Raw genomic sequence first — 23,819 nt, forward strand, 5'->3', positions numbered from 1 at the left:
AGCTCCTTACAAAAGCTGATACAGTATCAGTCATCATCATCAGAGGGTCTCTAATAGAGTTTGCTTAGATTACAGAATCAACAGATTCAATCTAACCCCCAGTCAGGCAGGATTAGATAAACATAGAAGTGCATAATTGCTTTACCAAGTCTGACTACAAATTGTGAAATATCTCAGTCTAAGGTATGGCCAAGCAACCCGTGAAATAATCTCACTGAGTTGGCTGGCTAGATCCAGAAGATGGAGATAATGTAACTGGAAAGAGGAAAAATTTGTCTATCCAGAAGTGAAGACAGCAGGTAGACAGACCGAGCCAGCTACTGAGGGACAATGAAAAGCCATTTGAATTGGGGAAAGTGAGGAGAGGCGGAAGGTGTCATGCAAATTATAACTAAATTATTGGAGGAAACTGCAGCAGAACAGGAAATGTGCATGTGGATAAGTGAAGCCTCCATTAATGGCTTCACTGCATTTATCAGAAGGAGTTTCAGTTAGCCTGATGAGGTTCAAGGCAGTCTCAGTAGGAAGAAGAGATGGATTTAGGATAAATCCCCTGTTGTTTCCTATAGCAATTTATAAAGGAAATGTTTCAGGTGAGAGCCTAGCTTGGAATTAATCCTCAAATGATTAGAATAAGATTTTTTTTAAGAAAAAAAAGAAGAACCCGAAAGGCAGTGGATCCCAAACTTGGCTACACATTTGAATCATTTAGGGATCTTTTAAAACTTCCAAAGCCCCAGGCCACACTGCAGACCAATTACATCACAATATCTAAGGTGGGACACAGGAATTAGAAATTTCCAGTGTTCCTCATTGATTCCAAGGGACAGACAAGATTGGAAATAACTATGTAATGAGCAGTATGCAGAGTGGAGACATGTTAGGCATGTTGGTTAAAGGAAAATAAGTATAGTCATTAAGAAATGGCAATAAGTTAGCCTGCCTTAAAAAGTATAAGATGCACATCTTGTGTTTCCTTTATTTGTAATTTTTTAAAAAGATTTATTTATTTATTTTAGAAAGAGAGAGAGTGTGTGTGTGTGTGCACTAGTGAAGTGAGGGAGGTGGGAGGGCAAACAGACTCCAGACTTGTGATTAGAGTGGAGCCACATGCAGGGCTGGATCTCAGGACCTTGAGACCATGACCTGAGCTGAAACCAAGAGTTGAACGCTTAGCTGACTGCACCACCCACATTTTAAAAAGTATTTATCGGGCAGCCCGGGTGGCTCAGCGGTTTAGCACCTGCCTGCAGCCCAGGGCATGACCCCGGGGTCCCAGGATCCCGAATCGAGTCCCACATCAGGCTCCCTGCAGGGAGTCTGCTTCTCCCTCTGCGGCTCTCTGTGTCTCTCATGAGTAAATAAATAAAATATTTTTAAAAAATAAAAAGTATTTATCATAAGTGTTCAAGAACAATGAAGGCGGCCTGGGTGCCTCAGCGGTTTAGCACTGCCTTCAGCCCAGGGCCTGATCCTAGAGACCCAGAGTCCCAGGTCAGGCTCCCTGCATGGAGCCTGCTTTTCCCTCTGCCTGTGTCTCTGCCTCTCTCTCTCTCTCTCTGTGTCTCAAATAAATAAATAAATAAATAAATAAATAAATAAAATCTTTTTTTTTTATTAATAAAATCTTTTAAAAAAAGAAAAATGAATGAAAATACAAAGCCACTTTTTTTTGTGGGGGGGAGACAGGCAGAGGGAGAGAATCTTAAGCAGGCTCCACACCAAGCATGGAGCCCGACTTGGAGTTTGATCGCTCAACACTGTGATCATGACCTGAGCTGAAATCAAGAGTTAGGCACTTAACTGAGCCACCCACGTGCCCCACAAAGCCACATTTTAAGAAGGAAATAAGCAACCAAGAGCTAAATTCAAGTAATTATTGAGTGAAGACCTTGAACTTGCTGTCTGGGAGTGGGATAGAAATCAAGGGAGTTCATTACCATTATGGTTATAACAATTTATATATTTTTGCCTCATAAAATGTTCACATCCATGACCTAATTTTAGCTTGCATCTCTGTGAAGTAGGCAGAGAAAGTATTATTTTTCTCTCCCACTTCCACAGATGGGAAAACAGATCAAGAGAGTCTCACAACTGACTCAGCATTACAGAGCAAAGCTAATGGCAGGAGTAGGACTAGGATTTCATTCTTCAAAACTCCCAGTTGAATGTCCTTTCCTCCACCAATGTTGCCTTTCTGCCCTTGAAAAACTCTGTAAGAGTGGGAAAATTTACAGTGATAACTAAAACAAGAAAACATGACACCTGGAGAGTTGAAAGAAAGAGTTCTCCCATTAGGGGAAAAAAATCTAGAACAGATGCCAAAAGACACATCAAGGTGGTAGCAAAGTGCTGGACACCCTGCCCTTGAGGATGCCTCATGAATATTTGATGATATTAATACACTGGATTTGCCTCCAAAGTTGCATTGGGTTGGGGGGCAGGAGTAAGGTCATTGAGGTCACAAGCAATGATTTTTGAGGCATAAAAAAATAGAAGTAGCCTTACATCTACTTTAGCCTACAGTTTGAGGGCCTCTTTTAAGTCAAGTAGATTGCGAAAGAGCCAGTGAGTGGTTGTTGCCCTGGTGGATGCTTTGCTTGCAAGAAATAGAAATTCACTGGCATTGGCTTATCTACAATAGGAAGGTGTCTTATAGGTCCTATGGGTAAAAATCACATCTGGCTTAAGGAAAAACTAGAACTGGGAACTTGCAGACCTTCAGAAACTCAAAAGATGTGTGTTCTCTCCATGATCTCTCTTCCTGAGTGTTTTGCCCATATTTTTCTGAAGAGTTAGTTCCCTCTTCTGCTCTGTCCCCATGTGAGATCAAAAGCAGATACCCACAGCTCCCAAGTTCATCTTCCAGCCATATGAACCAACTCTCTCTCCCCATTCCTCTTTCTCAAACACAAACTCCCATGGAAGGAGCTCTTTCAGCTTAAATTGGCTCAGGAATCCATCCCTGATCCAATCAACTATGACCAGGGGTCAGGGTCCCATTAGTCATGAGCAGCTGTTGAAAGCCACCCTCTACAGATGGCAATAAGGCATTTATAGATAGAAATCATTTAAGCTGAGCATATACCTCAAAATATATCCACCACTCACACCCACTAGGATGGCTATGCTAAAAAAAAAAAAAAAAAAAAAAACAAATGGAAAGTAACAAATGTTGGCAAGAATGTGGAGAAATTGGAACCCTCATGTAATGTAAATGGTAATATAAATATAAATGTAAAATGGTGCAGTTGCTATGGAAAACAGTTTGGTGGTTCCTCAATAAATTTAAACATAGAATTACCATATGACCCAACAATTCTACTCCTGGGTATATACCCAAAAGAATTGAAAACAGGTGTTCAAACAAAAAACATGTACATAAATCTTCATAGCAGCACTGTTCACCATAGCCAAGAGGTGGAAACAACCCACATGTCATCAGTTGATGAGTGGATAAACAAAATGTGGTAAAGCCATGCAATGAAATATTATTTAGTCACAAAAAGGGATGAAGTGCTGATACATGTTACAATGTGAATGAACCTTAAAAAAATTACACTAAGTGAAAGAAGCCAGACACAAAAGATACTTATATGACTCTACTTATATGAAATGATTCTACTTATTTTATGATTTTACTTTATATGAAATATCCAGACTAGACAAATCCTTGGAGACAGAAAGCAGATTAGTGGTTGCCAGGAGCTAGAGGGACATAGGAATGGAAAATGATGCTAAATAAGTACAGGAACCCTTTTTGGGGGTGATAAAAATGTTCTGGAACTAGAAGGTGATGATGGTTGCACAACATTGTGAAGGTACTAAATGTCCCTAAATTTCACACTTTAAATGTTTATGTTATAGGTGTTTTACTACAACTGTATTTATAAATGGGATGTGTGTATGTCTGTGTTTCTTATATATTTGTCAATTGCTCTGAGAAGACTGATCACATTCACTACCCTATAGTAGTAGCCTGTTGAGAATAATAACTAATACATTCACTCATTCAACAAACATTAATGAATTGAGCATTCATTATATGCCAAGATATGCCAAAGCATATGGGGGCTAAGAGATCCAGTCTCCAGCCTTAAGGCCCTGACAGATTAGTGGAGCAGACACAGATCATTTCCATATTATGTGATAACTGCTAAGACTAAGACATGCTCAGAGTGTTCTGGAAATTTAGATGAGGTGTGATCATGAAAGAAGGACATAAGAAATGAGACAACACCTGAGCTGATCCCTAAAAGATAAATACAAGTTCTGCTGGTGAGGCAAAAAGAAAGGAGGAAAGAAATGCACTAAAGGTACAGAGATTGGAGAATGTGGCCAGTGGAGGAGGAGATAAGTCATGTGATAGGGAGGAGAGGAGGCAGGAGCCAAATGGTGAAAGCCCTTGGCTGCTGTCCAGAGGAACCTGAATTTCATACCACAGTTCATGGCCAGTGCCTGAAGGATCATCTGCAGGTGAGCAGCCGAAAGGAGAAGCAGAGTCTAACAAGATTGAAATGGGGGGAGGGGTGTGAAGCAGAACAGAGTATTAGCCCAGAGCTGATAATCCAGAGAAGGGAAAGAAACAAGAAGAGTAGAAGCTTCAATAGTGTCATAGCTTCAGCAAGGTCAAGTAAGATGGGCTGCAGTAGTGGCCATGGACTTCACAATGAGAAGGTCATTCATGTCCTTTGCACATGATTGCAGTCATGTTGGACTATGGCCTGAACGAGCATACTTTTCTGTGGACTTTGGCTGGGAAGGAGAAGAATCTCAGCATGGTGGAGAGGGAACATGTTTGTGTGCTCAGGAGAAAGACAGAATGATATGGAGACAGAAGGCAGGGGCGGGGGATCTGGGGAAGCCAAGGTGGTGCCAAGGCTACAGAACATTTGGGAGGGCTTCCCTTGGCCCAGATGAGGAGATCCCAAAGCCTCCAAGACAGGGGGAAGCAAGGACGATGAAGGAGGGAAAGATATTTTTCCTGCTGGGGCAGAAGTGTGGGTATGTGAAGATGAGGGAATTCCTACCTGATGGCCTGTATTTTCTCAGCAAAGCTCAAGGGGTGGGAGATGCTTAGAAAAGCCACTCTGAGGAAAGGGAGAGTTTGCTGCTGAGGATGCTAAGAAGGGTTTCCAGGCAGCTCAGCAGCCTGCTGAGGCTGCAGATGATGACTTTGTAGTAGCGCCAGTTTGCGTGGGCTGTGATTTTTTCCAGCGGAGCTCAAGAGCCCAGGAGCCCAGATGTCAGAAGGAAGAGCCGGCCTGATCAGGCTAGGGTACAGCCAGACAGGAGCAGCAGCAGGATTGGGCTGACGGGAGATGCTTCAGGAAGCTTGGGCTAAAAGGAGAGGGAAATGAAGAAGGGTGATTTGATACAATGACAGAAAATGGCAAGGGAGAGACTAGGTTTGGAGAAGGTTGAAAACCCAGCATACTGGGAGGTAGGAGTAGGCGGGCTGGGAGGTGGGAGGCTCTGATCAGAGTGGGCTGGAGAACAATTCAAGGCAATATGTAATCAAGTGCTAAATAGGATGGTATGAAATGTAAGTGGGCATAAGCGCTGGGGAGGAGGGGGACGCTCCAGGAACCGAGTGCTCAGTGTGGATTCAGGAGAAATCCAGTGCAATTTACTGCCTGCGCAGCACCCCCAATGGGGAATTCAAGGTGACAGTGTAGCAACTGGTACTGTATCTGGAAGCTTAAAAAATACCAGGTGTATCAAGCCCTCCAGAGGACGCAGATTCTTTGGACTTAATAAAGGCAGAAAGTGAACAATAGGAGAGAATGTTAAGATTCTCTTAATCCTGCCTATAAAATGCTGTTGCATTCTCTCTGTGCCCTGCAATTTATGTTCTTCCTCATACTTTGCTTCAGTCACTCCTCGCTTCCAGCCCCCTCTGACACCACATCTGCATATCCCATCCTCAGATCGTCTCAAAATTTCAAGAAACCTAATGCACATTATACACCTTTACGAATAAGGCTATGAATTTATGTGGGTTTGGGGGGGAAGAGGTAGTAGAAGAAACTACCTAAGTGGTAAAGACAAGGGTTACAGTCTTTGTTGTAGTCCACATGCGGCTGCACCGAAGGAGGTTAATCACTAGCCTGAACAGCACAGCTAGGGAACAGCAGAGCCCAGATTAGGTCAGCACTCTGAAGCCACCTGATCCTTCCCTGCCCACTGCTAGGTCAGTCAAAACCTGAGTTTCCATTCCTTTCACCTCATAAACTCTATGCTGGAATCAGGTGTAAGCATTGGATTCCACTCAGGTGTTTCCCTGTTGAGCACCCATTTCCCCCTGTTTCTTTGATCTCAAAACTCAATTGGACTCTAGTGAAGTATCTACCCCCACCATTCATCTGAGGGGCACTGTCCACAGTTGACCTTGTGGCCCAAGGTAGGCCTACTCTTTGCTATGTCACTAAAATTTGAGTCCTGAGTTGAGACTGCTGGAGCGCTTTACCCATGAATAGGTCCTGATCTGAAGGATAGCTTCTTATACTGAGATCCCAGCCCCCATGCTTTCAAAACCCAGTTCTACAGCAGTTCCTTCTGGTCTGCACACACTTCCAGAAAAATACCAATTTGTAGTTTTGTGTACGTGGGATTTGGTGCTTGCTGTCCAAAAACCTAGAGGGCCAGTCTTCTCCATTAAATGAAAACTCAGTTCAACCAAGTTGGGTCCTGGTAGCACCATACATTCCATCTGTCAGCAAATCTTACCAGCACTACCTTCAAAGCATGTCCTGAACTGGAGCACCTGGGTAGCTTAGTTGGTTGAGTGTCCAACTCTTGGTTTCAGCTCAGATCATGGTCTCATGGGTGGTGGGATCAAGCTCTGCATGGGGCTCCGTGCTCAGTGGGGAGTCTGCTGGAATATTCTCTCTGCCCCTCCCCCCACTCTGTCTTTGTCTCTGTCTCTAAAATAAATACATCTTCAAAACAAAACACATGTCCTGAACTGGAACAACATTTTTAGTCCCTTCACTGCCCTTCATCCTGGTCCAGCCAATGCCATTTTTCGCCCAGACTAACTGGAGGCACTGCTCCCACTCATGCCCCCCGAAATCTATTCTCCACACAGCAGCCAGAGGCACTCTTTTATCATGCAGGATGGCCCAAGTCACTCCCCGTGCACATCCTCCTAGTGGCTCCCCCACCTCACTCAGAGTAAAGCCAAGCTCTGATAGTGACCTGCCAGGCCCACATGGTTCATTTCTGTCACTCCCCAATTCTCCCAGTGACCCTTCTGGCCCAGCCACATGATATCCTCACGGTTGCTGCAACATCCAGGGCACATTCCCACCTTAGGCCCTCTGCCCATGCTGTCTCCCTCCCAAGAAATTAAGCTACAAGAAGGCAGGGATTTCTGTTTTATTCATTACTGTAACCCTAGTACCTGGCCGAATGCATGGCACAAAGTAGCTGCTCACTAAGGATTTGATGAATGAAGGAATGGATGAGGGAGAGAGGAAAGGAGGAAATGAACCATCAGATATGATCTGAGCAGCCTGGTGATCTTTCCTCCTTCCTCAACAATGCTACCCCCTTCCTACAGATCTTCTGGCAACTTGTGGAACTTTGGGCAGATGGTTTTAACACTGAAGGGGTCTGTTATTTTTTATTATTATTATTGTAACCATAAAGACCACAATCACTTTTTTTTAAAGAGACTTTATATTTTAGAGCAGTTTCAGGTTCACAGCAAAACGGAGAGGAAGACACAGAAATTTTCAGGCAGCCCAGGTGGCACAGCGGTTTAGCGCCGCCTTCAGCCCAGGGTCTGATCCTGGAGTCCCGGGATCGAGTCCCACATTGGGCTTCCTGCATGGAGCCTGCTTCTCCCTCTGCTGTGTCTCTGCCTCTCTCTCTCTCTCTCTTTATCTTTCTCTCTCTCTCTCTCTCATGAATAAATAAATTCTTAAAAAAAAATTTTCTGTATACTCTCTACCGCCACACCTGCATAGCTTCCCTCATTATCAGTCTCCCCCAGCAGAGTGGTACATTTGTTACAATTGATGAACCTACATTGGCATATTATAATCACCCAAAGTCCATAGTTTACATTAGGGTGTATTCCTGGTGTTTTAAATTTTATGGGTTCGGACAAATGTATAATGACATGTAGCTCCCATTAGGGTATCCTACTCTGTAGAGTAGTTTAATTGCCACAACCTCTGTGTTCCACCCATTCATTCCTCTCTTTCTCTAACCCCTGAAACCACTTATATTTTAACTTTTTACCTTTTTCTCATCATAGTTTTATCTTTTCCCAGATGTCATATAGTTGGAATTGTGGAGTATGTAGCTTTTACAGATTAGCTTTATTCACTTAGTAATATATACTTAAATTTCCTCCCCATCTTTTGTGGTTTAATGTTAAATTTAAATGCTGAATCATATTCCATTGTGTGGAGATACCACAATTTACTTATCTCTCCACCTACCAAAGAAATCTTGGTTGCTTCCAAGTTTTGGCAGTAAGGAATAAAATTGCTGTAAATATGCATATATAAGTTTTTGTGGATATACATTTTTTATTCCTTTGGATAAATATCAAGGAGTATGATTGCTGAATTGTATGATAAGAATATGTTTAGTTTTTTAAGAAACTGCCAAATGGTCTCCCAAAGTGGCTGTACCATTTCATATTTCCATGAGCAATGAATCAGGGGCCCTGTTGCTCCATGTCCTTGCCAGCATTTGGTGTTGTCTGTGTTCTGGATTTTGACTATTTGATAGGTCATGATTCTTTATATTCATTTCTGGAAGTGGCACTCAGAGTGTATTGAGATTTATATAAAAAATAGTAATTTTACAACCAAAACCAAAACAAAATAAAAATGCATAAACATATGGATCTATCTTCCTAAAGTGATAGAAGCTCAAACATTATAACCTTTGTGGGGCCTGCATTCTTACGCGTATGGGCCGACAGGAAGAAGTTTATTTTAATATAAGATCTTTGGGGGATGTATACACAAACTTCCCAGAACTCTTTCTCAGAAGTGTTTCACTTTGCTTCAATACTGCCTTATAATGGAGAATTCTACAGGCTTTCTATAATTGCCCTCAAAGATGTTTGCTTCCTAGAAGAAGCTGCTATAAGTTATGGAAACAGACTACCGGAATACTTTTATGAGAAGCTCAGCCTTTGTGGCCTGTGGCAAGCACCTGAGGGACAGCCCAACCAGCTGTACACCCACTGGAATCTCTTCAGGACTCCACTACTGGATAATTCTGTCCATTTCAGTGTCCCCCAAACTGTGGAGTCACCCAGGGTAGAAGGATGTGAGTCTGAACTAAAATGGCCAGAGACATCTCTGAGATAGATTATGCTCATTGCCCCAACAGCCCTTACAGAGGTTCACTTGGATTCAGGGACTTCCATCTCCCTCATCCCAGATGCTCTTCAAAATTCAATAACGCAGAATTCTCCTGGGCTCTCTATGACACGCCCTTTCATCTCCCCTCAACCAGGCTTAAAAGCAAATGTACAGAAAGTCCCCTGTTGGCCTGTGAAAACTCATTTTGAATCTCCCCAGCTCCCTTGCAGGTGGGTGAATTAGGCAGGGCCAGCATAGTTTATCTTATTTACTCACTCCTGTCCCATTACCGTTCCTTGCATCCTTTCCCTTTCTCAGAAAAGGTTCCATCATCAGTCATTTATACTTTGGGATTCATTTCAATGCCAGTGTTTCCTCTTTTCCAGAGATGACTCTGTTTTCAGCCACATTTCTCAAGTTTAGGCATCAATAGTTTGGGAAGGAGGGAAGCAAGAGGAACAACAGTATCACTGAAATAATGCAGTAGCAGCAACTACCATTTCCTGAGCATCAACTTTGTGTTTTACACTGTACTGGGTACTTTGCAAACATTATACTATTTAAATAATGAGTTCAGATTAAATAGTTTAACACGGTAGTTTGCACATAATAAATAATTGATTTAAAGTAGCTATTATTAAAATAGTAACCCTCATAACAATACAATGAGATAGGTAATATTCTATTCTATAGATGAATAAACAAAGGTAAGGGACTTCTCAGACTCACTCAAATGATACCTGCAAGCTAGGACTTAAATTCAGATATGTCTAACTCTAAAGATGTGCTCTTCTCATAACATGATTTGTATTTCAAAACACAAAAGCCTCAGCTTAATCTGCTGAGTTTGGCCAGAAACTTGGGCATATAGGGAAGTATGTCCTAAAAGTCTTCATTTTATTTCTTTTTTTTTTTTTTTAAGATTTTTATTTATTTATTCATGACAGACACACAGAGAGAGGCAGAGACACAGGTAGAGGGAGAAGCAGGCTCCTTGCAGGGAGCCTGATGCAGGACTTGATCCCCCCACCAGGACTTGATTCCCCTCACCAGGACTTGATCCCCCAACAGGGATCACACCCTGAGCCAGAGGCATATGCTCAACCGCTGAGTCACCCAGGCGTCCCAAAGTCTTCATTTTAAATAAGACTTTATTTACTATGAGAAACTTTTCTGTTTTCTTACCCTCATCATTTTCCAGAGCAGCAGAGGTTATGTTTCCCACATGGTACTCACAGCACCTTATGTCAGGGAAGTGACAGCCTGAGAAGCCATAAAAGTCCCTAAAGTCCTGTAATGTCACAGTCGAGCCTCAGCCATAAGCCTCTTTGATTCACTTCTGTTCCCGAGCAGACCTGGGAAAGGGATGAGTCTTAGTCTACTTTCTTCTAGGATAAATCCTGTGGCCAAGTGCCTCATGAGTCTGTGATGATGCTAATCCATGCCTCCCCCCTTCCCTATATTTCCCCAACAATTATACCCATGCAGTCTATCCATTGGACACAGCCCACAAGGGAGGCAGACTGTGTGCATTTCCAGGAAAGTAGGTGTGTGACTTCCTGCCAGGGGTCATAGGGACTTTGGTTAGGACTCAGTGTGAATGAATGAATGAATAAATGAATGAATGAACGAACGAACTGAGATGAACAACCCTAAAATAAAACTCTCTGCCCCCATGTCTGACCACCTCCCAGATTAGAGCTATTGGCTTGTAAATGTAGTGGCTGGAAAAACAACACAGGGCCCAGTGCCCATGTAAAACAACATGTGTATTCATGGTGCCTGCCCTTTCAGCCTCTTGGGAATGGAGGGATATTGTGCTAGGAACGGTTTCTCTCAGGTGCTCCCCTGAGGATGTGCTAACTAAAGGGATTCTTTAGTCCTTGTGGAAAATGTTTTTGCTACATAATAAAGCTTCATCTTTGATTTGAATGTTCTGTGCAGTAACCCTTTTCAGCTGAATTAGAAATAAAATTCTTCCAAAAAATATTCCACTCATGCAGGCTACTTTGAGGCCCTAACATGAACCAGTCTGGGAGGCAAGCTGCACAGCCCCTGCTGAGATTAACGTTCCCTGGGTCCACCCAGGTAGGTACAAAGTGATGTCTCCCAGCAAACTTGAGCCATTTCCCATCATCCATATTGGTAGAGAAGTCCACAGAATGTAAGAAAGTCATTCCAAGGGGTCTCCCAGGTTTTGTTAACCAGAGATTATGACTGATGAGGCATTGTGGTCCTTCTGCCTCTAGGTCATACGTGGATACACAGACTCCAATAGTTCTATCCTTAAAAGGATTTTCTTTCCTTGTGGAAGAGCACTGATCTGCAAGGCTCTGCATTTCCCTTGTTCAGTTTTATCCATCAATATTTTTCTTTAAATCTTATTTCTGATCTAACTAGGGTTCACAACTGGGTTGATGCCAATAACCAGTGAGGTCCTGAGAAGGTCTGGTAGCCATGTCATTGCTGTGAAGGCTGTGTCTCTAGTCTTCCATGTAAGGATTTCCTTAGTAACTGGCTGGGAAATCCTGTGTTCTAGCGAAGGATGCATCTGTAGCTCTTGCCCTCCAGGACTCTGACAGTATCAAGACCATGGGCAGCAGCAGGTCCTGGGTACCAGGCACAGAGCCCAGACAAGGAGGGTGGAAGCAACGCTGAATGCAGATTTTGGGATTGGCAAGGGATTAGGTTAGACCTGGAAAATGTCATTAGAAATCTATCAGCCAAAAAAAAAAAAAAAAAAAGAAATCTATCAGCCAACCAGGGAAGGTCAGGATCCAGATCAGTGCAGAGTGATGAGTGTGGGGATCTTATCCCCAAAGACAGCATATGAACATTAGAAGGTAATCTGTCAAGAGTTAAGAATTGAAAACAAACCAGGGAAATAGTCAAAAAACAACCAATTGATATATTTTTTTTTTTTTTACCAAACTGTCAGTGTAACTTAATGGGAAAGGATAATTTTTTTAAAGATTTTATTTATTAATGGGAAAGACACAAAGAGAGAGGGAGGCAGAGACACAGGCAGAGAGAACAGCAGGCTCCATGCCTGATGTGGGACTCAATCCAGGGACTCCAGGATCATGCCCTGGGCCAATGGCAGGCGCTAAACCGCTGAGCCACCCAGGGATCCCATGGAAAGGATAATTTTTTTTCAACAACTGATGGAGAAACAAATTTTTAACCATATGCAAAAATGAGCCTTGATCATTCCATACACCAAATTTGACTTGAAATTGGTCTGCATAAGGCTAAAACTATAAAGCCTTTAACGGAAAATACAGGAGAAAATCTTAGCGACCTTGAGTTTGCCAAAAATCCCTCAAAAGGATTCAAAAAGTATGAACTATAATAGTGTGGATATATTTAATGTGACTAAACTATACACTTAAAAATAGTCAAAATGGTAACTTTTATGTTATGTATATTTTACCACAATAATAGAAAGGAAATATTTTCCCTCCAGGCAATTGCTAGGGGAAAAAAACCCACACTATAAAGAAAATTCAAAATATAAAACTTCTGTACTTAAAAAAGACATTGTTACAAAAATGAAAAGGTGAGACATCTGAAAAGTTGCAAAACCTTATCTGACAAAGAACATGTTCTAGGTTATATAAAGAACTCTCATAACTTGGGTGCCTGAGTGGTGCAGTTGGTTAAGTGTCTGACTCTTGGTTTTAACTCAGGTGGTGCTCTCAAGAGTCGTGAGATTGAGCCCACGACAGGCTCTGTGCTCAGTGTAGTCTGCTTAGGTCTCTGTCTCCCTCCACCCCTCCACCCCCCATGCTCTCTCTGTCTCTCAAATAAATAAATCTTAAAAAAACACAAAAACAAAACAAAAAAAAAACACAAAAACCTCTTACAACTCAATAATAATAATATAAGCAATCCAATCTTTTTTTTTTAAATGGGCAAATAATTCGAGCAAACAGTTCACCAGTGTCAATAGACGGCAAATGAGCACATGAAAAGATGCTTAACATGATTAGTCATTAGTCAATGCAAATTAAAACCACCATGAAAAACTACCATAAGGGGGCCTGGGTGGCTCAGTCAGTTAAGCATCCAACTCTCAATTTCAGCTCAGGTCATGATCTCAGGGTTGTGATACCGAGCCCAATGTCAGGTTCTGGGCTCAGGGCAGAGTCTGCTCCCTCTCCCTCTGCTCCTCCCCACAGTGGCTCTCTCTCTCTTTCTCAAATAACTAAAATATTTTTTAAAAAAGAAAGCTATATACCTACTAGAATGACTAAAATTAAAAAGACTAATTATACCAAATGTTGGCAAGAAAGGGGAGCAACTAGAACTCCTCATACATTGCTGGCAGGGATATAAAATGGCACCACCATTTTGGAAATGGCTTGGTCATTTTTTGTAATATTAAACATACACCTACTATGTGATCCAGTCATTCCATACCTAGGTATTTACCCTAAGTAAATGTAAGCCTATGTCCACAAAAAGACTTGTACTTGAATGTTCAGAGTAATTTTATTTGTAATAGCCCAAAACTGGAAATAAGTCAAATGTCCATCAAGAGGTGAATGGATAAGTAAATTTAGTGAATCTGTACAATCAAATACTGTTCAGCAGTAAAAAGGAATGAACTATTGTTACATACAACAACATGGATGAACCTCAAAATAATTATGCCAAATGAAGTCAGGCAAAAAAAGACTACTTACTCTCTGTTTCCATATATAAAATTCTAGGAAATGCAAATTAATCTATAGGGACAGAAAGCAGATCATTGGTTGCCTAGGAACAGGTGGCAGTGGGGGAAGTGAGGGATGCACAAGGAAGCTTTGGGGAGTGATAGACTTATTCATTATCTTGATTTCAGCAACAGTTTCATGGTTGTATACATATGTCAGAACTCATCAAATTGTATTCTTAAATATATAGTTAATTGTATATCAGTTATAATTCAGCAAAGCCTTTCCTGAAAAAGGAGAAGAAAAACACACACCCACCACTCCCATCAATAGGCAATACAGGCTCATGGGTACTATGTGGGCTCTGGAGACTTTACCAGGTTTGGACTTAGGCTCTAAGTATGACTTACTAGCTGTGTGACTTTGGCCAAATCATAAAATCTCTCTAAGCCTTGCTTTTTCATCTGTGCAATGGGGATAATAATAATGTTGTGAAGACAAAATCATCTGGAGTTTGTGAAGTATTAGGAACAGTAGCTAAAGAGTAGGAAATGTTAGCTATCATTATCATCATCATCATCATTTGAGGCAGACAGATAGTAGAGATCCGCATCCCTCTGGGTAGATGGAGGGGCATAAGTGAGAAGTCAGGAATTCAAGTCTGACTGGAATGCCCAGAAGTTCCACTACCCCAAGGAACGGTGTTGTGAAGGAAACTTTTGACCATCCTGAGCCCAGACCCCACCTTTAGCCAGTCTCATAGCTGCAGGGGAAAAACAAGTAGATGAACCTGGATGAAAGTATGTGGATGGAAAATACAGTTTGACAGGCTATATGGTGACCCTTCCAGAAGTTCCCACGTTTCTATCCAATACCTTGCTGGTACCCCTTAGACACATTGGAAGATAAACTCTTCCCCATCCCTCCATCTCTCAAGGTGGTTCCCTGATATATCACAGAGGCCACCTTTCAACCTTCCAACACTTTGCAGTCAATCATCCTTCGTGGCTTAGTCACAGCTCATGCTAGATCTGGGTGCCATCAGAGAATCAATACAGCCTGAGCTTCTTTCTGGTCTGGTTGATCAGAGCACTCAGTCTCTGCCCAGAAAAATGGTGACAGGGTGTTGGTAATGCTACCAAAGGCTGCTAAGGGCAGCACCATCTGTAGAGAATAATGCAAAAGGCTTAGGTAGGAACACTGAACTGGTAGAGGTAGAGGATGGGGAGGGGAGATGCCTGGTAAAAAATTGAAGATTTCTCTAGGGACAATTACTAGGCCAAATAATCACAGCACTCCCCTCCTTCAAAAGAAAGAGAGAAAAGAAGGAGAAGAAGAAAGAAAGAAAGGAAAGAAAGAAAGAAAGAAAGAAAGAAAGAAAGAAAGAAGAGGAGGAAGGAAGGAAGGAAGGAAGGAAAGGGAAGGGAAGGGAAGGAAGAGAGAAAGAAAGCAAACAAAATGAAATGAAACAGAACCAGTGGTGGGATCCAATTGGCCAGAAGCCTGGGTCCAGGCAATTTCATTCCCTGGGAGAGGTTCCTACAGGAACAAGGAGGAGGAAAGAAGTGAGGAAATGATCATTCAAATTAATAAATAGATGAGCCGCACCAGAGCCTTAGTCTCTGAGTGAGCTTGTGTCAGACGTCAAGGGTGCTGCATGATGGAAAGTCATCTCAGCTAAAAAGAACCTCGGCAAGGGATAAGCACTCTTAAAAACCCATGGCTCAGGGGATCCCTGGGTGGCTTGGCGGTTTGGGGCCTGCCTTTGGCCCAGGGCGCGATCCTGGAGTCCTGGGATCGAGTCCCGTGTCGGGCTTCCAGCATGGAGACTGCTCCCTCCTCCTGTGTCTCTGCCCCCCTCCCTCTCTCTGTGTGTGTCTGCCTCTCTCTCTCTCTCTCTCATAAGTAATAAATAAATAAATCTTAAAAAAAAAAAACCCATGGCTCAAAATCTAGCTCTACCTCTATGCTGGTTGTGGTTCATTTGTGCCCCTTGCCCACCAACCTGTCCCCTCTCTTTCTATCCTGCTCTGTGCCCACGTGACTGACCTCTTTAGACTGCATCACCTGGGTTTTAGCTGGGTTCAGCCGATGGGAGGCATGGAAAAGATGGGAAAGCAGGAAAGAAGAAAAGCCAAGGTGTTTCTCCCCTGTTGCCTCTTGCTTGGCGGTGGCGGTGGTTCCTCTGTGACTCTAGGTCCGCCCCCATGGGTTCAGTTCTCTCACCCATCTCTGGTCTCACTCTTTCCACTCCTTGATCTTTTAGGCTTGCGGGTAATCAGAGCTTCCTGCTGTTGCTCCTCTCTAGGTTCCTCACCAGCTTTTGCTTATCCTTGAATCCTGCCTCACCTCTCTAAATGCAGCCCTTCATTTGAAACATATTCAGCAGATCCTACTCCCTACTGGGACCTGCCTGATATAGTCACTTGTTAGCTGCATAAAAACCCAGGGTAGTCCATGTCTGGGCTCCACTTCCTCATCGCAGGGACAAGATACTAGAAACTGTGAGTATTAGACAAGATAATGCATACGGTTTCCCATTGCTGCTATCCTGGGTGACGCTCCACCCTAGGGCTGTCAGGATGGAGACTTGCAGACTCTGTAGGTCTCCCTGTCCGTTCTCCCACTTCCCTCAGACTTTCTTCCCCTCAGATAAACCTGCTTGCTCAGACTGAAGGAGAGAGGAAGAATGTTTCACTGGCTCTTCATCACGTAGGCCTGGGAAAGCAGGAGGGGCATTCAGCCAACCTAGCACATCAACCTTCTCCCCACCCCACCTCCAAGCTCCTCCAAAGGTCAGCCTGCCCGGAATAAGGAAGTACCCGCAGCCGGGAAAGGTAAATCCGAACCCGAAAATACAGGAACTGACTGTTTCAATCAACACGGGCCTGCAGCGTCCTTGCAGAACAGTGTTTATGAAGCAATAAACCATTAAAATGACTCTATTTTGGAACCCACAAAGTCTCCTTGAATGGTTTATGGGAAGATACTGCTAATAAGAGTCTCGGAGGACTGGAGGACTGAAGCATGAGGCTGGGGCACCTTTGCCTCAAAGCCACAGGTTTCCTTTGGAGGAAGAAGAGGGCTGGGAGCACCAGCCCCTGGAAAGATTGCCAGGAGGTGAGTGGCCCTGGGGAAAATGCAAGGGTGCAGGCAGGGCAGCCTGAATCACAGATACTAAGGGCCAATTTTGTTTGTTTGTTTTTTAAGCTTTTATTTATTTATTTATTTATTTATTTATTTATTTATTTTTAAAAATTTATTTGTTCATGACAGAGAGAGAGAGGCAGAGACACAGGCAGAGGGAGAAACAGGCTTCATGCAGGGAGCCCAATGTGGGGCTTGATCCCTGGTCTCCAGGATCAGGCCCTGGGCTGAAGGCAGGCGCTAAACCGCTGAGCCACCCGGGCTGCCCAAGGGCCAATTTTGTAAAGAAGAGTTGTAAAAAAGAGATAAATAATATTTTGTGGAGGGCAGGAGAATGGAGGGCTATTGTGATGGTCAAAAGCATGACATGGAGTCCTGAGTTTGAATCCTGGCCCTGCCGTTTATTTTCTGACTCTGACAAATGTACTTACCCTCTCTGAGTCAGTTTGGTCATCTGAAAGACAGGGCTAACAGTAATAAGATAACTGCCTTGCAGAACTTTGTGAGGATTAAGTGAGATCATATATGTAATGTGCTTAGCATGGGGCTTGGCGGATGGTAACTGCTCAAGAAATTAGCCATTATCAAGAATGTTACCACCATACTCATCTCGTTGCATCTAACCACCCTTTCTCCCAGCTGCAAAGAGAACAAGGGTCCCTGGGGGATTAACAGTAATAACTGACACCTACTTCTGGGAGAGTGTTAGAGTAACAAATTCCAGACCCAGATCAACTCTCACAGGCCATTGGAGCTCAGAGGCTGCTGAGGAGAAAGGGCAGAAGCTGGGAAAGCTGAGTGGCTGGCACCAAGTGAACTGCATGCAAATGGTCCACAGAGTAGTGCCAGTGGCTAGTAGTCTCCTCAGGGCAGTACCACGGGTGCTGACACAGGACTGCCAAAGCTGGACATGACTTCACACCCCTTTGTAAAAGGCAAAATACTTGGGAGAGGGTCTCAGTTTCAAAAACTCACCATCACTTACAGGAAATACAATCGGGAAGAAGATGCATAGCAAGAGAGAGGTGCCAGCTAATTCCCAAGAGGATTCCCAAGGCCATAGCATACCTTGATAAATTTTTCAAGGTCTGGGGCTGTCCCCCATCAGGCTCCCAAACTCAATGTGGTCAACAGGCTGAGTGAGGGTGGATTTGTCTTTTAGGAACAGACTAACATCAACCAAAGTAATAAAATACTGATATATAGACCAGAATGCTAATTCTCTCTGTCTCTGTCTCTTCCTAATATTTAATGAATGCCTACCATGTGCCAGATAGCTATAAATAAAACACAATCTCCAGTCTGAGTATGCATTCTCATTGGGAAGATAAAAAGTAAACATCTTTCAAGAGAAAAGACAAGCCACAGAGTGGAGAAAATATAAAAGATCTATCTGAAAAGGAATGTTAAGCAAAATACACAAAGAACTCTGAAAACCCAACAATAAGAAAACAAACAACTTAAAAACTGGGCATAAGATCTAAACAGAGAGATACCTCACCACAGAAAATACAGATGGCAAGTAAGAATATGAGAAAATGCCCCACACAGTGTGTCATTAGGGAATTGCAAATTAAAACAACGAAAATTATACTGCATACCTGTTAGAATGGCCAGAATCCAAAATATGACAACACTAAATGTTGGCAAGGATGTGAGGCAATAGAAATTTTCATTCATTGCTTCTGGGAATGCAAAATGGTGCAGCCACTTTGGAAGACAGTTTGGCAGTTTCTTACAAAACTAAACATATTCTTACCATACAACCCAGCAATTGTGCTCTTTGATATTTGCTCAGAGGAGTTGAAAATTTATGTTCACATAAAAACCTGTACACAGATGTTTATAGTAATCAGAGCAGTAATCAGAGCCTCATTCATAACTGCCCAAACTTGGAAGCAACCAAGTTGTCCTTCAGCAGGTAAATGGATAGAGATAAACTGTGGTACATCCATACAGTGGGATATTATTCAGCAGTAAAAAGAAATGAGCTGTTAAACCATGGAAAATGTGAAGGAAATTTAAATGTATATTATTAAGTAAAAGAAGCCAATCTGAAAGGGCTCCATACTGTGTGAGTCCAACTACCTGACATTGTGGGAAAGGCAAAGCTATGAAAACGGCAAAAAGATCAATGGTTTCCAGGAGTTAGTGGGGAGAGAGGGCTGAATAGACAGAGCACAGAGGATTGGGGGGCAGTGAAACTCTGCATGATGCCATAATTATGGCTAACATGTCATTATACTTCTATCCAAATCCATAGAATGTACAACAAAAAGGAACAACTTGCGTAAACTGTGGACCTTGGTTGGTGGTAGTGCATGGAAGAGGTTGGGGGAGGAGGAGGGCTTATGGGAGAACTCTGTACAGTCTGCTCCATTTTTCTAGGAACCCAAAGCTGCTCTAAAAAAATAAAGTATGCATTTAAAAAAATCGATGTAAATAATTAATAGCAGAGAATGATAGACATCATGAAAGAAACTTAGGGTTAGATGTGGGGAATATGAGGAGCAGGGGGCCACTTAGCCAAGGTGAAGCCATCTCCACAGAGCCAAGGTGAGGCGGCAAGGAAGGCATTCCAAGACAAGAGACCAGCCAAGTGGGCATAGTCCTGAGTAACAACTGCCCAACAGATTGGGATCCTCCTGCTTGTGCGGCCCTGCACACCTTTTCCCGGCAGGCACACTGTACAGGGAAGTGAGCTATGGTCAAAAGACTGCATGGTAAATAAGGAGCCAGAGCAAGGGACAAAGTGATCCCAAGTAGTGACCCCACAGAAGGCTACAGTGGTTGCTTGCCAGTCCAGGATGTTTGTGAATTGAGGCTGCTCCCCAGAGGTAGTGCTGAAGAGTCTGCCCCATTGCCTCTGCCATCCACATGTCTTTTCTCCAGGTTGGCTAACACAATGTGTTTGTCTACTGTTAATCTTATTTGGGCAAGGTGTTCAAACTACTCATCCTTTCTATATCTTTCCTCATCTACAAAATGAGGATAATAAAAGTTACCTTGCAGGGCTCCAGGGTAGCGATGAGGAATCTGTGAGGTAATGAAGCTGTGTGAAGCCCCTTGCCCAAAAATAGTCGCTGTTCAATAGATGGTTAGGTTTATTGCTGTTATTCATATTATTTTGGCTATTTTTCACCAGTCTGTGAGCTTTGTCAGTTCTTTAATGGAGCATAGGAATAGCCTATAAAGTATGGTCTTAGGGCACACAATGTGTAATCTCAGGCAAGTACAGTGAGAACTAGAGAGGAAATTCCAGGAGGAGAAAAGCTTTTTTAATGACTTACTAAAGTGAACTGAGCACATGTGGAGCTGGTAGTGGTTTTTCTATGAAAGGAGGATGGGCAAGAGATGGCTAAGATGAGTGAGGATAGGGAAGTCAAGGCTCTAGACATACGGGAAGCCTCCTGTATTGAGCTCTACATCTGCCAGAACACTGAGCTGCCCACCTTCTGGCCCAAAGCACTGGCTATCCAAGGAAGGAAGCTGGCCCCAGGGATGGATCTCTGTTCCTAGAGCAGACATTGATGAAAAAGATGAGATGTCTCTATTTGTCCTGGCAACAGAGAGTGCACACAAGAAGAGGGGAGAAATGTTTTGTATTTTCTCTTTATTCTCTTTCTTCCAGGCTTCCCAGATTTGACACAGTCTCCATTTTCTTTCTAGTAGAGGGGAAAATGACAACTAAGATTTTTCTTGAATCTTGGCAACAGAGCTCAGACTTTTATTAGTGTGCAGTAAAAATGGCATTGACCTCAGTAACAAATAAATTAAATCCTGGTTGGCTTGGAGTTTAACATCTTGGCCTTTCTAAGTTCACTCACCAAGTGATTTACTTCCTTAGCTCCTTGAACCCAATATCCCCAGCAGCTGACCTTCCAGTAAATACCATTTATCTTACTTCAGGGATACAGATCTCAGACAAAGCTGAAAACGGGTCTTAGAAATATCCATGAAGATTAACTGTGTTTTAGACATGCATACCCTGAAGGGATGAGAGCCAGCCCCCACCCTGTCTCTAGCTAAAAAGAAATTCACCTGAGGATTGGGCTGTCCAAAAGGAGCATTAAATTGGGAGCTGGGTTACCTGAGACCCTGAACCTGTTCCTTATCAATAGAGTGACCTTGAACAAGTCACATTACTTCTCTAAGCCTAAGTTCCCACTCAGTGTAACAGAGGTTGGAGGGCTGCCTCAAGACACCCAGCCAGCTTGCCATTTATATACTGTGTTGTCAAATACCTGTTCAGGTCTTGTCCTTCCAGTTTCCTCCACGACTTCAATAGTCTAAGGACACCTCTTTCTATCATTTCACTATAGACAGTAAGTGCCCCAAAACTGCTCAGTTTCCTCATCTGCACCAGGGGTGGGAGCAGTGACCTAAGGTTTAGTGCCACCTCCAGTTATTGGCTCAGGGCTCTGCAGAGCAGCTGGCAGTGATGTTCCTGGGAAATGAGCTGGAGGCTGCTACAGTTTGGCTGTTTCCCTGAACAGCTGGTGTGGAGAGTAGGGAGGGCAGGACAACCTCTGAGACTCTGGCCAACTGCAGTGTATATTAAGGGCAACCCAGATGGCTGCTAGCCAACAACCCAGGCCCGTCTAATTTGCACACTGTAGTTTCTCCTTCTGAAGGTCTCTCTCTCTCTAGTATATGGTGAAGGATGTTTGTTTCGTTCTCCTACACCTGTCCACCTGAGCAAGACCTTAACTTGAGTCTCTTTCTTCGCATGGATCGTCATGAGTCTCTTCCTTCCCCAGGGCCGATCTGTGGCACCTCACATGGGCTCCAGGACCACCATGCTTCCTTGAACAGACTGTAGGGGAGGGAGTCTAAGGGAAGATCACACTCCTTCGTCCTACTAAGTTGCAAGTGTGGCTATAGCTTATTTTCCTAAGGCTGTAGGGTTAACAAAACTGCTAAAAGCTTGGGGTTGGCAAAAGAGAGTTACAATTATAGAATAAAAACTGTTAAGTTGGAAGCTGCCTATAGACTCTCCTGGAGCCCACTGCCTCATGGCCTGCGTGCCCTGCTTGCCTTCTCCTTCCACAGCCTTCAGACATGCTCTGACTGCAGAGCTAACCTAATTCACAGACAGGATGGCCCTTGGCCTAACTCCCCTACCTGGAGTCCAGGCCCCAACTCTTTGTTTTCCCTAAGAGAGAAGGGAAAACTCCACCAAGTGAACACTAGAAGAACTTCTGCAGTGAGTAGTAGCTTTGCCCACTGGAAAGACAGCCTTCCATATTAGTATGCACAGCCATTTATTTCCCCTTGTCTCAATATGTCCATTCTAGAATCAGCTCTTGAGTTTTCCTCTGCATAACCAAAAAGCCTAGTGTTTTTCCCAAAACAAAATCAGTCTTTTCCTGTAGGTAGGTTTTCCTTCTTTCTTTGCTAACCAAAAAACAGCTGAGGCTTTGGAATTACTACATCCCCTGCTTCAAGCCCTCTTGAAGGTTGCAGCGGTATCAGGGTCTGATATGAGAGCACCCCATCGTATAAGTAATAATCAGACACCAATGACCATATCTGGACCAGTCATAGTTGAAGGCAGAAGGTGCTGGGCAGCCTTCAGAAGTAAGTTCTTCTACAAGCCAGGGTTTTAAACTAAGCACAGAATGGCCTTTGAGTCTATAGCACATGGCTTCATCAGCCAGCAGGACCAAATTACTCCTGTGTTTATTATTTTTTTAAAGGCATTGACCTATGCATAAACAGCACTTGACATTGAAAATTGCCACACTAAATACCCTGCTCCTCTGCCCGATTACAGCAGCCTCGGAGCTCTTCCAAATTGTCACCTAGGATGAATATGACAGCAAACAATGCTTTAAAAGTAAGTAATCTGCTCTATAATTATTTTAGCGGCTGCAACTGCCAACCAGCAGGATCACTTATGAAAAAGGATGCAGTCGTTCCTTATTAAAAATGCATGAATATACAGTCTCTTGATTGTGGAAATAATCAGCAGACTATCTAATGTAACAAGACTTAGCCACAGAAGAATTAATTAGGGTGAAATTGATTAAGGAAAAGAGGGTAAAAATCTATCTGTGATGATTCAGGCTCCGCGATTAAACTCAAGCATTAATTCTCACATTCTTTTCAAATTAAGTGCCTCATGTAAATGCTCCGCATTAATATTCCAATGTACCCCACCTCCCTTAAAACCAAAGAGAAATGCAGACATTTCTAATGAAAGCTAAAGATCTTGTTCAGTTGACTGTAAAACCTCTGTATTAAGGATTTCAGGAGATTGGAGTTTTATTATTTTAAATAAAAGACAGGTCAGGGATTTGGAGTGGGGGTAACGAAATCCCTGAATTCATTCTGGTTTTGAGCACTTAGAACTTTCATCAGGAGATTTCTCAAAAAATCTCTGAAGGAAGCATGCAACACAAATGATTATGTGACAGCCTCCTGAATTGTCTTTGTTTTGCAGTAACCTGCTCTGGTACAGATAAGGGGACCTTGAAGGGGTCATATATTCCATCCCTTACCCTGTGGCAGAGCTGTATTAAACCAGAGACCCATCCATAATTATCTACCATCTCCTGAGAGGCCTCTGGGCACTGGAACTCCACAACTCCCTGGGTAACACGATCAGGCAGCTAATATATTCCCAGCTCCAGCTTGTTTCCCCCCCCCCACACACTTCTCCCCACCCCCACCCCACCCC

General features: G+C 43.1%; 1 long non-coding RNA gene across 7 annotated transcripts in view; it reads left to right on the forward strand.

Moving 5' to 3' along the window:
* Positions 1-23,819, forward strand: part of LOC121490987 — a 138,019-nt gene that overhangs the window by 21,473 nt on the left and 92,727 nt on the right. For 4 of the 7 annotated variants that reach the window (XR_005987820.1, XR_005987821.1, XR_005987816.1 and 1 more), the window contains 2 exons: positions 11,336-11,420; positions 16,643-17,283. This is a non-coding gene — a long non-coding RNA (uncharacterized LOC121490987). Of the gene's footprint in view, positions 1-11,335; positions 11,421-16,642; positions 17,284-23,819 lie in introns of those variants that run through there. The other 3 variants (XR_005987817.1, XR_005987818.1, XR_005987819.1) reach the window with 2 other exon arrangements.

The sequence above is a fragment of the Vulpes lagopus genome, chromosome 5 (assembly GCF_018345385.1).
Source record: "Vulpes lagopus strain Blue_001 chromosome 5, ASM1834538v1, whole genome shotgun sequence".
In the NCBI taxonomy this organism is placed as follows: Eukaryota; Metazoa; Chordata; class Mammalia; order Carnivora; family Canidae; genus Vulpes; species Vulpes lagopus.